A 16,057-nucleotide genomic window follows, 5' to 3' on the forward strand; every position below is an offset into this window, starting at 1 on the left:
CCCCTCTCTACATCACCTTTACAATTACATAAAATATTTTTAAAAGAGTAAGTCTTTATAATGTCTATGGGTTAGTAAAATTAAAGGAGACAGAAAAATGTCAGAGCCCAATACATTTATACAAAATGTATACCTTTATCACCTACTAATAAATTTTACCCAGAAAGTTAATCTCAAGTGGCATTCCCCCACAACATTTGTTTTGAGATTAGGTTTTGCTAAATCTTTATCTTCTCTCAGTTGGTCATTGTTCTTAATACATCAACTATTATCTAATACAGATTATCCTTACATTTTTGAGTTTACATTAATTGTTAATGTGAGGATTTCATTATACTATTTCCAGACACACATATTATACTTTGAACACATCTACCACCCCTTTATTATTACTTTTTGCTACAAGGTAGTAGGGTTTTTTATTATTACATTGTTACTGCATACTCATTCTTTTTTTTGGTGGGGGGGGGGAGGGGGTCCGGTAATGGGACCTGAATTCTGGGCCTAGGCGCTGTCCCTCAGCTCAGCTCACGGCTAGCGCTCTACCACTTGAGCCACAGTGCCACTTCCGGCTTTTTTTCTTTTTGCTTATGTGGTGCTGAGGAATCGAACCCAGGGCCTCATGCATGCAAGGCAAGTGCTCTACCACTGAGCCACCTTCCCAGCCCCTACTCAATTTCTACAAATTTTACCTCCTTCTTGCTTTCTTTGTGTGGCATAATGATATATATTCATATGCACAGCTGAAGAGCTGAAGGACAATGCCCAAGCCCAGATTTCAAGCCAAAAAAAAAAAAAAAAAAGGAAAAGAAGTTTTATCTGTTTCATGTATAAGTATGAAAAATCTTTCGGGATACCTACCTATTTTTTCCTAGCTGAAGCTTGAACTCAGTGCTTTAAGATCTCATTTAGCTTTGTTGCTCTAGTCAGCACTTCAACAGAGAGCCACACTTCCAATTCTGGCTTTTTACTGGATTTTATGAATAATAATCTCTCAGATTTGTCTCCTGGGCTTGCTTCAGAGTTTGATCCTCAGATTTTTGCCTCCTGAGTAGCTAGGATTACAGACATGCTGCACTAAAGCCTGCCCTATTTTAATTTCAGTTAATGCAAGCAGAACTCCACTACTTACTTCTTTCTATGTTTGCTAACTATTCTAACACCTCATTTTTTTCTAGGTAAAATTTAGGATTATTTTTTAACTTTCATTTGAATAATTTATTTAAATGCCAAAAGAAAATGATCCTTGACTGAAATAGCAATCAGTTGACAGGTCTATTTGAATACAATTTAGCTTCTTTATAACATTCAGGTTTCTCATCCTGAACAAATGTTGTTATTGCACATTTTATAACAATGAATATAGTTCCACACCTCTTAAAATGCAGTATATTGGAGACACACACACACACACATACACACATACACCAGTACTTAATTTTAATAAACATGAACTGAAGTATGTTATTATTCTTTTAATCAGTTGTTAATCATAAGTGATATCTTCTGTAAACTCATAAAATACTATTATATATTGACTTTTAAAATGCTTATTTTAGTCAACTTTTTAATTTATGTTTTCAATTAATAATTATAAAGACAATCCTGATAGTTTGGTGGGGTATTTTTCCGAATACTTGTTAATTATTAATTTACCTCCTGACTTTATGTTTTGTTCTATCTTTTCCTTCTATTCTTTCTTCAATTGGATTGTCTATATTGTGAGGGAAAGCTATCTAATTTCTTTGAAAATGATGTGGCAGAATTCGGTCTTTGTAGATAAATTACTGAGTTTAAAATTTCTGAAATTAATGTTTCTGTGTTCTACATGATATGTATTTATGAATTGTTCAATTGTTACTTTTGTTCAAATTATCCTCCCAATTCTTTGTGTTGAAAGTCTGTATTTATATTTCATTTAAATAGTCCATTAATATTTAGTTTCAGATATTTAGCTTTACCATGTTAAGGGTATATTCTTTACTCCTAAGATTACTAAATACTATTAAAAGGATTTGTGAATTTAACTAAGTCCCATTTTATGTGATTTTTGCTTGTACAGTTAAGGATTTAAGAATTGCATTGACAGACTTCTGAATTGGGACATAGTCTACCATTTACATAATAATTCCATATTCTAATAAACTGAAGTCCAAACTAAATTATGTAAGAATGAGATTTTCTGAAGACATTATTTCTTGAACATTTATTTTTTAGATCTTCTTAAAATTACAATGTTGATTTTATCTTTGTATTAAGAGAAAATCTTTAACTGGTCCCCAATGGCTCTCACTTGCAATCAGAGGTATTCAGAAGTTTTAGATCTAAAAATGGTGGTTTGAAGCTTCCTGGGGGAAAGAAATGCATGAGACTCTTAAGTACACTTATCTGCCAATAAAATGAAAATGGAATTGTGTCTTAAATGGTAGAATGCCATCCTTGAGCAAAATAGGGTAAGGAACAGTGCTGGTGCCCTGAGTTCAAATACCAGTATTGGCATAAAAAATGAGGAATCTTCTCAAAATGGTCCACGTTCTTTTCTCTGAATGCATTTTGCTTCTCCATTGAAAATATTATAGATTTCTTTTATGAAGGAAATAAGGCCACTTTTGTTACGAAGAAATTCTTGATATATAACTTTCACTGAGTATATTATTATTGAGTTATTCTCCTTTATTGATTTTGTGTTCAGTTTTACAATTTACATTTTGATTAAAAAATTACAAAATTGTAAATGCATGGTATAACACTGCAATTCAGTGTGATTTTCCATTTATTGTCATAAAATATATTCTAGAAAATTCAAACAAATCTTATATTTAAAAGAAAATTTCTTATATATATGTTTCTTATATATATGTTTCTTATATATGTTTATATATAAACTTATATATATTACACAATATAAGATATGTATGCATATGTACATATAAATATATAGTGATTCGATTAACTTTTGGCTTTATTTAAATCTCTAAGATTCTTTGTATTGTAAATGCTGAATGTCTATTTAATTCTTCACCACAGCACTGTTTCCAGAAGAAGATCCAATGATTCCAGACATAAAGGTGAATAAATAATAAAGAAACACAAAGCATATTAAGTACATGATGTTTACATTAAAAAGTAATTTTATTTGTCTGCAAATGACTCATCACTAAACTTTAAATATTCACATGTATATATACTATTTCTACCCCAAACTGTTGAAATTGGATTCAGTTTTATTTCATGTTATGTATTTACTATATCAAGCTTATGATCCATGATCATTAGCATTTTCCTCAATTTTGTGGTATGGGGAACAAATAGGAGACTTTAGGGTAAGAAGATCTCATGTGCCAAACATGGTAAAACACCACCTCAAGTCAAGTCAGATTTCACTGGTTAAATCTCAATCATACTCCACACTGACCACAAAGAAGGCTGCAAGACATGAGTATTGATGTGCCCAGGGAGACAAGGAATCTTAAAGGGCTCAATTAAGTTAAATATCACAAGCAACCTCCGCTTCCATGCAGAGGTATTATTGGTTTTACATTTCCAAGATGAACCATTGACACTTCCTTGTCACTTCTTGAGACCACTAACCATGCCTAGAGACAATTCTGTGAGCTCCTGGGGGAATTGGACCTTCCAGTTTGGATGCCTCACAGGCCAATGAAGACCTTTCCACGTTTAACAGCCAGAAGTCAAACAATGTGCCTGCTCTTAAGTTTTGGCTTTCTATTCCCCTCAAGAAGTTCTATGAGACTTATTTGAAAATAGAAAACAAAGATTAAACAAGTAAAAGAGTTGTGAGTTCTTGGCGAAATTACTAATATTTTGGACTAGGTAGGAAAATCAGTGAGGTATGCTCTTAGGAAAGAACAAGCAGACAGAGGAGGAATTGCAGAGTCAAGAGACCTTTATGGATCAAAATATGCTTCAATTGGTGCTGCAGTAGGACTCCAAGTAACTCCCAGCAGAGTCAGAGGCACAAGGAGCAAGGGGCTTTTAGGGCTTCAATATAGTCAAGTCTGAGAGCTTTGGATTTGTAGTGTGTTTGCATGTGTAGCAGAAGATCCTGATTTGGATTTGTGATGTCCTTGCAGCTATGGAAGAGGGCCCTGCACTTTTAGATCAGGTCTAGGGGGAGATTTTGCTGAAAACAGCTCATGATAGTGATCCTGATAAGATTCCAAGGGAGAAGATTTCCAGAAGGGGTTCCCAGGGGAGTGTAGTCAGTGGACCATGGGAACAACATTGAGTTTATGAGAACAAAGCTAATACCCATCACATATGAAGCTTCATTGAGGGTCAGACAAAGACAAGCAAATGACAGTGGGACAAGTTGTCCTGCAGATTTCAGAATGAGAGTCATTTTCGATTTTAATCTAGAAAATTAAGACTTTCTACTCAACCAGCTCAGCCTCTCTAGGAAGCCCATGATCTATAGCTCAAATTCTGGAAACTATCAAATAATTGAAACAATAAAACTAAAAAGTAGCTAATCCTAGCTATTCTAATCCTAGCTACTCAGGAGCTGAGATCTAAGGATTGCAATTTGAAGCTAGCCCAAGCAGCAAAGTCTGTGGGACTTATATCTTCAATTAACTGACAGAAAAAGCCTGAAGTGCCACCATAGATGTAGTGGTAGAGTGCTAGCCTTGAGTAAAAGGAGCTCAAGGGCAAAGCCCTGGACCAGACTTTAAGCCTCAGGACTGGTCAAAAATAACAAAAAATAGAAACAAACAGTCACACAACTATTATCATGGGCGTCTTTATTCAGGTAACATGAAAGACATTTCCAAATCCAGTTGTGTCTGCTGCTACAACTTTGAGAATCATCTTGTTCACTAAATGCAAGTGCCATTGTGTAACTAGGTTTAGAGGAGCAAATAAACTTCTCTAAATGTCTGCTGCAGTCTTATTGATTTTAGTGACATGTGTCCTTTTGGAAAATTTATAATATTTTTAGTCTTACCTTCCTGAGTAGAATGTTCCACTTTGAGGTACTGAAAAAGGATGCTAGGATTTCTTTATCTTGACACTTTCTCTTTGCACCACTATTCAATTTAAGACACTTTATAATGGTGAAAGCCAATCAGGTTTACACTAGCTACCTATCATCTAAAGATTTCTAATCACTTTAATTGGTCCTCTCAGTCAGAAATTGTAACATCAGCTTTCCCCTGGAAGAAATCAGTTCCCGTATGATTAAGGATCAGTTATCCTTTTATCATGGTGATGAAATATTTGAGGATTTTTGCCACTTGAATTGGTTTAAAACATCCCAAAGCCTGAATAAGAAAGCAAATTTAAGTATGCAGGACTTGGCTAGAGGCAAGTGTCATTCTTCCTTCTCATAGTTCAGTATTGAATACTGCAGAGTCATTCCCATTGTTAATTTCACCACAAATCCTAAGGGTAGACTAAAAGATAACACCAAAAGGCCTTGGCCACACTATATATATATTTGCCTTAACGATCTTGGAAAAACCCTTACAATACTTTCTACCTAGTAGATACATGATACAATTTAGCTTGGAACTAATCAGGAACCATAATTTGAGGCAGAGGAAAACAGTAAACAGAAACCAAATTGTCAGTCAAATCAACACATTCTGCCTTTTAAAACAGCAATACATATATTTTTTTCTTTTCTCTGAAATTTGCTTTCAGCCCCCAAAGTCAAGATGCCACAGAATTAGCATAGCCATCAACACTATTCAGCACTTACTCACAGAACAATTTTAGTTATATTTGTAAGCTGAAATGAATTTCCAACATGCTGAGCGATGTGATCTGTCATATTAGTCTAGATGTCAGGTGCCTAAACTTTCTCTGTGAGAAGTATTTACAGAGTTTTTGCTCCAGAAGTCATAAAGAATACATGTGAAGGATGATTGGTATTTAAGTGAGTAAATGATAACTATTGTGAACTTCTTTTTAATAAAAAAGATTCTACACCAATTAGTCCTTATTCTGTATCAAAGTGATTGTTTCCAAACCAATTTTGCTCTCATCAAATAGCTGTTTGTTACAGAAACATGGCAAGCTGTCAAATGACTGAGATGTCTTTTTCTAATCCTGACTTATTAGTATAAATTTTCCCCTTCAAGATAGGTAGCACAAAAATATCCACAGGTGCTATAATTGGCTATGGAATAAGACAGTTGCCTCTGGCAATGGAGGTGAAGAAATAGGTTGGCTGTTGAACTGTAGAGTTTCTGTTTCTCATAGTTAGCTCTTATTGCTCCCTCTTCACCCTATGCCTCTGGTGAACGTTAGCCACTCAGTTCTATAGTATGGGGCTCCATGGTTCTCTGACCTTGTATTTGAGTTTGCCTGTGCTTGGATTAACTATGTAAACTTGGAAAACTCTATTCCTCTGAATACCAGTTTCTTTGACTATAAGTCAAAGATAATATCACTTTTTGCTCATGTGACCAAGGAGTTAAATATAGTGTATATAATGTGGCTGGCAGCAAATAAATATGAAATAAGTGTCAGTGTTTAGTTCCATGTATTACTATATTCTTGGAAATAACAATTTAGGTAATTTGAATTACATGGGCAAAAGAGCTTGATCCACCTTCCCAGGGTATGACCATGCTTATTCCATAGGCAAAAAAATTAAATGTCAATTTTAGACCCAGAGTAAAATTTTATAGTGAGCTATCCACCCTAGAATGTGGACGGTTGATAAAGGAAGTGCTGACCAATCTTTGATGTCCTCGGAATGTAATGGAAGTCTTAAGGAAACAGAGTTGCAAGGTAAGCTGTTTACTCCTTTCTGCTAAGGAGGCAATTATGCAGGCCTGCTGGAAAAGTTTATAATATGATTTAATAGTAAACATTAAATCAAATGGTGATTGAATCCCTGTGGGGAAGTTACCTTTACTGTACTTTTTACTTACTGAATGATAGTTTCAAATGTTTCTCACTGTACTAGGGAGAAACAATTACCAACATTATAAAGAGAGTATTAAAATGAGTTAATAAAGGGATCATTAAAAAATATTTCCCATTGCTAATATATACTAAATGAGAAGTGGTACTTCTATTTATATTAAAAAAGCTCAATAGAATTAAGAAATTTGGCCCAGACAATCTACTTAGTGCTAGCTTTTGTCAATGCATATCAGATAAACATTTGATGTGCAGCAAAGAAATTTTTGCCAAAAATGTGCAGGTAGCAATGTCTTTATTTTAAATCTTTGTAGTACCACTATTTGAGATTTATTTTTAATATGCTAGATATTAGTAATTTTACAAGTACTAAGATATATTGAGCATATTGTAAAGGATGAGTTTGTGAATAATGCATTTACAAAATAAAACTTTGATATACTAACCAGTCTATAAATAATATAGTTTTTATGTTTAACATTTGGAATTAATTTATGTACTGTCACATGTCTGCAGTAATATTCTTGGTTTTCTATCCTCTGATACATATTAAAAAACAATACAACAAATTTACATTAAAAATTTCATATGTATAATAGAAAATACATTGTACTCAAAAGTAGATCAGCTCAATGTAATAACCTGCATGGGGAGATTATATAGCTATATAAAGCCTCGATTCAGCCAGTATAAACTGATGATAAATAGGAAAAATTAATCATAATGAAGAATTCTTTATGTTTTTTATGTAAATGATCACAATTCTTTTTAAAATGATCAGTAGGAAGATGTTTATTTGTTAAATAACAGAAAATGGTAATGAAAGCCTGGATTACTAGATCCTATGGATTCAGAACCTCCTCTCCTTCAATTCAATATGCGATCTGGTATGTTATTTAGGTTGTAGATTATGTGCTTTGCTTTTCCAATCTTTGCAATAGGAACTTAATACTACATAATAAGTTAATGTTGAAGATTGAAGAAATTTATATATGTAAAATTCTTCAAATTATTCCTAGAAAGTAACAATGAATTGTTAGATGTATTTAATGTTTGTATGTATTCATGTATTTCAAAACCTATTTTTCCAGAACTTGTAAATGTCGTATTATATTAGTAGTTGTAGCATCTAAGAATTTTAAGTAGGTCCCACATTTTCAGTATCAGGTTTAACCTAGTAATTTGGTAGACATGAGTATGTTGAATTTCCAAATGTGTAGAACCTGTTTGAATCATATAGATAACTTGACACATGGATTTCTGTGCCCTGCTGCCACAGATTTCTGATTCTCAATGCTTGTGAAATAGATTTTCATGATTTTATTTGTAAAGATCGCACTCAGTCCAATGTATAGAAAGAGAGTTACTCAAGTAGAGAAATGATCTTTGTTTTTCTATTTAAGTAAGATACTATAAGACATTCCTTCTGCTAACATTGCCTGACGAGCTTATATGTAGAAGGTATTTATTTCAAAGTTTAAGTACCTACTTTGCATGACATCCCTTCTTTGCAAAACAGTATAGTTTGAAAATATATTAAACAAAATTAAGAAAATGCTGTCCAGCCTTTGTGTAGCAAAAGATGACTAATGGGGAAGACTTGTATAAAATATTAAGAGCTGACAATTCTTTAAAGTCTTTGATGAACAGTTTGTTGATATTTCACTTCAAATTCCTAAGTATAGGACAACCAATTTCCCTAGTTCCATCAAAATATTTGACCCAATGAATGTCACCTAAGTATTTATTATTTTAGGAAGGTTAATTTTGTGATAAAAAAGAAATGGAGAATAATAGCAAGCCATGCTCATAGAATGTTTGTGTATAGTTACAGCAGTGAAAAGAAAGAGAAAGATAGGGAAATACAGACAGACACAGAGAAACAAATAGACAAAAAGCAATAGTGGTATTCATGGTTCTGAAAGCAAAGACAAGACAAATGTTACATTGCTGTTTTTTTTAATTAACTTTTCAATTGTTGCCTCACCCAAAAACTTGGAATACGAAAAGAAATGTAAGAAATATTGGCAATAAAATAAACATATAGGAAGATAATTATGCATATATAGTTTTAACAATAAAAATATCTGAGGTATAGTTTGATAATTCAACAAATATGTAAGATTTGTTATAACCAATTTAAGATAAAGAATGATTCCATCTCATTAAATATATACATATATAAACAACTTTGATTAACTTAACACTTGTGCACATTAATATAGTCCAGAGTAAAATTTAAATGGGTGTATGGTCCTTTAAGAGTGCTATCTAAACCACAATTACTGGTTAATTAATGTATTGTTTATTATTGTTTCAGTTATAATAAATTCTTTTACTATTATATTTGGAAATATAAAGTCAAAAGTCAGTGAGCATAGAGGATAAGCTATGAGGCTGGAGAAGGAAAGGACAAACATCTAGGTTATACTGAGGATAAAGAAATGATTGGGGTGGGGGGTGGTCTCTAGTGCTGCCTAACTTACCTTAGGCAGTTAGGGAAAAAAATGTAGGGAAGTACAGAAGTAACCAAAGACATCAATCATTTCATTTTTTCCAGGGCATTTTCTATGGTTGCCAAGATGTCGAAAACAGTTCCATTGCATGAGTTTTATGTACACATTTTCAGGGAACAGGGCAAGTTAAAGGTGAGACAATGTACTTGTATTGATTCTTTAGCATCTAAAACTACAGTGTATTGAGTATTTGACACAAAGTTTCTTTAGTTGCCAGTAAATGATTTGAAAACAAAGTGCAAAGCATACACATTTAGAAGCCCTGAGATCAGAGATGATAAGCTCTACTCAGAGATGTCAAAACCATACCAAATGTAATGGATCTGGAGATATTTAGCATTTTAACTGGGGAATTCTACTCTGCCCAAATTTGGGGAATAATTTTATAATGAGCACAACAGTTAATATCTATTACATATCAGAAGATGTCTAGATGACAAAATTGTCAGCAAGTGTTTCCATCATATTTGTGCCAGATATTTTTAGGGGTGACTCTCAATGACACATTCACGATTGCTGAGGGCTTGTTACCGTTTAGGGCAAGAGTACTTCATGTGTCAATACCAAATGCATTTAAAAGCCATGTCTTTTCCTCCATTGAGGGACAGATTCGAATGGGAAGATTTGAAGGTAATGTTCTGTCCAAAGATGGAATGAATATAAGAAATATCACTGCAAATTACTAACATTATAGCTAAAATTTATCAACATGTGTAGATGAGGGCTGCACAGAAATTTGGTCCTTGCTCTGGAACACCCACCGCTTCATAAAAGAATCCACCACATTGCTCTGTAGAATATCTTATGCCTGCTTTAGCTTGTCTAAGAGACAGAAAACATAGAATAGAAAAATAAAGGGACATTGCATTCATATCTGATGATGAACACTTGAAAAATATTTATAACATTGTTCCTGGTGAAATGTATCAATGTAGTTGGCTTTCTAGTTCTTTCACTAGATGGGCCCACATTGTACAAAACAAGACATGTAAAGGAAAAATTAGAGTGGGTAGGAAGAAAATTACTTACTCTATCAGCATTTAGAGAGGCAGTTTCTGTGTGTGTATAGATAACCCAATGAAATGGCCCAGTACCAGCATTCAAGTTTAAATCTGACACCATTGTTTCAAATCAAGGTTTTTTCCTGTGCTTTTTCTTAGTTCTTTTCTGATCTGGCTAATTAAGCACAAAAAATCTGGATCTCCAATTAATCTAGTCCAGGAGAAGTTAGAAGCACAATAAACTGTTAAGGAATCTCTGCAAAGGCATGAAAATGGAAACTTTCTGGTGACAAATCAGTTGATATTCAGGCATATATTATACACCAGATATTGTACCATCTTTTCACAAAGATTATTTTTAAGGTTTCTAACTTCCCTAGTGAGGCTAGTATTATTGGGTATTCAACAGATATAAAAACAAACATCAGAGCCGGGAGGTGGTGGCTCACGCCTGTAATCTTAGCTACTCAGGAGGCTGAGATCTGAGGATCATGAGTCAAAGCTAGCCAGGGCAGTAAAGTGGGTGAGATTCTTATCTCCAGTAAACCACCAGAAAACTGGAAGTAGTGCTATGGCTCAAGTAGTAGAGCACTAGCCTTGAGCTGAAGAGCTGAGGGACAGCACTCAGGCCCAGAATTCAAGCCCCACGACCAACAACAACAAAAAAAAATCAAAGCCCCATAGCTAGTAAGAGCTTGTTCCTAATTTCTTTGCTATGCTGCACCTTTATTCTCATCAAAATTTGAAGCAATTTAAAGCAATCAGTTTGGATATATTAAAACGTACTGTCTTATCTTTATTGGGTAATCATAAATTGTTTTTTAAGGATTGGTGCCTTTAATATATCTTTCTCTCTTATTCCACCTAGTAAAGTTTTCTGTACACTTATAAACTCAATAATCATTTTAATCTTTGTAATAATGACCCCAGTTAATGAATCAACAGTTGTTGAGTAGCTCTTTATCATTCCTGTTCTATATTATATATCAATGCTAGTATCATAGTTATTTATCATAATTATTATCACAGAAATTATCATGGCTTATTATCAATGATAGTGTATTCTGTAGCCCTCACTATGTTACTTTTTAGAACATTGCACAATCATTTTAGAAATGTGCCTAAGTTAATCCATCATCATTTTTGTTACCCTTTTCTTGAAATTACGAGCCACAAGCATTCCACCTGACAGATGAGGAAACTGAGATTTTTAAAAAATTAAACTTGTCCTTTGCCAGTCAGTCAGCTAATTGTGGAACTGGAATTAAAGCTAAGTATGTGGACTCTAGAGTCTGAGATCTTAAACATTATACTACACTAGTCTCTGCAGTTGTAAATCATAAATTATATTTCTTTGATGTCTAATTTCTTTGAAGCCTTTATCCTTTTGGGTCTGCATACTAACCAGTTGGACTATATGACTTTTGACTATAAATTAGGAGAAATGTTCAGAATTTCATCAATATTATCTTTAAAAAATAAAATAAAAATTAAGCCCTAGAGGCATGACTCAAATGCTAGAGTGACTCTCTGGGACTTCTTATGAGTTCTTGAGATCAAATCCTGGAAACAAATATAAAGTTTAATTGTAAAATTTGTTTTTTTATCGTATTCGCACAATCTATTTTATCTTAAAATTTGAGCTAAAGACCTTATAAAAAAGTTTGTCATATGTATTTTCCTAAATAGCTTTTATTTTCTAGATATGCTTCTCAGTGAGAATGAAGAGGAAGAAGATAAAAGGATAGAGGCAAAAATCTGATAAGCATCTTTTCAAAATATTGAAATATTCCTGAAAAGTGGATATTTTTGTTGTTGTTGGTCCTGGGGCTTGAAGTCTAGGCCTGAGTGCTGTCCCTCAGCTCTTCAGCTCAAGGCTAGTGCTCTACCACTTGAGCCATATCACCACTTCCAGTTTTCTGGTGGTTTACTGGAAATAAGAATCTTACCCACTTTACTGCCCTGGCTGGCTTTGACTCATGATCCTCAGATCTCAGCCTCCTGAGTAGCTAGGATTACAGGGGTGAGCCACTGGTGCTCTGCTAAGACGAAGTATTCAAGTAGTTCTTAACTTGCTTTACTTCTTCTGGTAATATACATTGAAAATTGTTACTGTGAAAGTATATATAAAAATATCCCAGCCAGGCACCAGAGGCTCATGCTTGTAATCCTAGCTACTCAGGAGTCCAAAATCTGAGGCTCTCAGTTCAAAACCAGCCCATAAAGGAAATTTTGTGAGACTTTTATCTCCAATTAACCACTAGAAAACTGGAAGTGGCACTGTGGCCCAAGAGGTAGAGCGCTAGCTTTGAGCAGAAGAGCTCAGAGACAGTGCCCAGGCCCAGAGTTCAAGCTCCACAACTGACAAAAGAAAAAGTCTTTCTTCTTTCTTAGGCTAAAGTTCATAATCTGATCAGGGATATGAGGCCAAGGACAAATACCTTTCCATTTGAAAATGGCTATGAATAGCATTGCATTGAACTTTCAGATTTTTACATACCATAAAAAATTGAGGCAAAATGCTACTAAAATTTCTTCATTTCATTTTCATAATCCTTCCCCGAAGTTTTGTCAATAAAGGAGAAAATTGCCCTCTTTGGGAAATATAAGACATTGGCTTAAAAATAAAATGTACACTAAGTAGAGATATGTGAAATGAATAATAAATGCTACATGAGGCAATTAGCTATGTGGACTAACCTGCATGAATATAGTTGCCAGGAGAGAGGGGAAACATGAGAGTGAGTAAAACTAAACATTTGAAGGAGGTAATTCCAGCATTCCAATGAAAACCATCAATGCCATATGCAAATTGAAGGTGAAAATGTGATGCTAGTATTAGCATTAATAATCCTAGAGATCAAGTCGAATTTCACCTAATATCTCAAATCAAGTCTATCAGGGTCCTGATGCCCAAGTAGATGTTGAATATATATTTGAATACTGTTAGAAAGGTTATGATCCTATGGTCATCTGGCATGTATAGTTCAATATATACCTAATAACAACTTAACATGCTCATAAGGTTATATTGAAATCAATACAATCAAAGAAAGAACCTTTCCATTGAAAGCTTAGTTCCTTTATGTTTCAATTTTTATTTGGACAGTCAGTAAACACATTTTCTATTTGAATGCTGAATAAAAATTGATTGAAAATGTCCTACATTTTATTTCAAAGGTTCTTTATACTTAATACGACTTTTGCAAACAACTTTAGTCAGTATAACTTAGTAACCAAAAAAAAATGGACTATTATCTAAAGTTATCACAAATTTTTAACAAGAAAATAGAAGTTAAGGAAACCAATTAGTTTTTAATATGCCCACATATGGATTCAAATATGTAATTGACACATTAATTATACAGAATTGGCTTTAGTTACATGCCCTCAGTCTTCACATTAAAAGACAAAAATATACTGAATTATTTTCAAATGTGTAGAACATTCCTCTTGTTTCCTATTCTAAAATAGGAAAAGAGAGTTATGCAAATAGTGCTATCTATATAGTGAAAAATAGATTAAAGTTATAAGCTTGATAAAAAATAATAAAATATATGATTGACCAATATTCTTATTCTTTGAAACATACCAGTTCCAGATAATATATGCTTTTCTCGAAAACAGATTGATATAAAAATACATGCATGGTGTAAAAGCACAAGGACAAATTCTGTTCTAAAACATTAACTTTTTTGAATTCACACATTTGGCTATTGGTGCAAATAAACATTCAGAGCAATCTAACAAGCTGTCCTAAACCTGCATAGTTCTTTCAACAGATACAAGAGAAAAGAGTGATCGCCTTTAGAACCCATAGTCACAGGATTCTTACAAACATTCATTGCTCAAACTGAAAGCAAAGCATGATTGAAAAATAAAGTAAGTAACTATTCTTAATTTTTCTAATGCATGTCACCTTGTCATATAGTGTACATTTGCTTGTGTCAACTTGTCCCCTATAATTAAATCAAGTCTTTTATGTTGATTCAATAAAGGTTTGTTTTTTGTTTTTAAATCTGTTAAAAATCTATACTAGCAGTTTGTTTTCATTTCCTTGAGGTGTGTATGTATCAGAGTAATCACAATATAAGGAAAAATCATGTTAAGCAGGAATTAGCAGATCCAACTTACTTCCCCATTTAAATTTGCATTTAAGTGCTTCCCCAGGATTTGATGCCCCAAATAAAAAACAGTAGGATTAATTTTCCTTTCAGTTTTTTGATTCTGCATCCACCTATTTCTATACTGCTCTCCATAGGCTAGAGTAAGCAACCCTGGGGGTTTAGGCTTGTGACTGAACTGTTCTCTAAGAATTAAAGAATTCCTTACTCATTCATGTTTCTTACAGTCTGACTTTTGACATCATTAATGCAAAACTCCCATAGAGCTCACAGGAAGAGAAAGGAGTCTAGAATGAAATGAATAGCTGTACTCAAGTAGCAATTTGCAATCACTGAGTTCTTAGACAAGGTAACTTACCACCAGTAATTTATGAGGAAAATCATCTAGTTTGTGAAGTGTTAGGCTTTTTTCTTGCCTAGTGCAGATAAAAAGGATTTTTCTACACCATATTCACTTTTATCATTGGTTTATCGAGGCACAATTTAAATCTACCCTAAAAAGATGAAGTTAAAATTCACTATGAAACCATGTGTACTTCTATGCATTTAACAAATGTATAACCATGGAAGCATCACCACTGTCAAAATAAACTATTTTTTGTTTTCCTCAAATATCCATATAACTTCTTCTATTCTAATCCTTCTTCCCATTCCCACTGTCTGGCCAATACTGACATACTTCTTTGCTTATATTTTTGAGAAGGCCAAAATGAACAGAATTATAAAGATATAGTTTGTCTCAATTTTTTTCCTTTAGCATAAAGCTTTTGAAACTTTATCCATGTTATTGCATGTATGGACATGTAATATTCTCACTGCTACTTTAGAAGAATTTTCCATTTATAGATTCACCACAATTTGCTCATCCTATCATGCTGTTTGGTGAATATTTACATCGTTTAAAGTTGGGGGAATTATGAAGAAGCCTGTTGTAAAATTTTTGTATAGGATTTTAAAGGAAGTGTTTGTAATTATGTAGGAGAATATTTCTGGATCCACTGGTAAAGATATAAGGCCATTTTTAGCTTTATTTTCGAATGGAAAACTTTTCCAAAGCCGCTGTATGAATGTGAATTTTCATAAGCAATACTTGAGAATTCCTGTTACCCCACATCCTTGACATATTTTGTTAAATTGTTAATGTGTTTTATTTTCTCTCTTTTAAAAAATATAATTATAAAATTATATATAGCATTGTAATTATAAAATGCATAATTATAATAGGTATGCATTACTATATTATTTTGGTTGTAACATATCTCCTGGTGCTTTTCCTATTATGCTATCATTTGCTTTTTATATCTTATCTCTGGATGCCTAATAAAATATTACATTTAATTTTAATTTAAATGCATTTATTACCAAATTCTTACAGTTGTTCAGTTATTCTGTTTTCATATAATCTGTAATTGGCATGATTTTTCTTTCCAACTTTTTATTGGAAGTCAAAGTTCTTATTGGAAATCAAATATATTGGTTTTATTAGAAGACAATATACTGTTTGTAGATGATTGCTACACAA

The 16,057-nt window shown here is 33.2% G+C and overlaps 1 pseudogene; it reads left to right on the top strand.

Annotated features, from left to right (window-relative positions):
* The first annotated feature begins 6,674 nt into the window (after positions 1 to 6,674).
* LOC122112612 overlaps positions 6,675 to 16,057 on the top strand; it is a 49,710-nt pseudogene continuing 40,327 nt past the window's right edge.

The sequence above is a fragment of the Dipodomys spectabilis genome, unplaced genomic scaffold (assembly GCF_019054845.1).
Source record: "Dipodomys spectabilis isolate Male_0828 unplaced genomic scaffold, ASM1905484v1 ptg000095l, whole genome shotgun sequence".
Lineage (NCBI taxonomy): Eukaryota > Metazoa > Chordata > Mammalia > Rodentia > Heteromyidae > Dipodomys > Dipodomys spectabilis.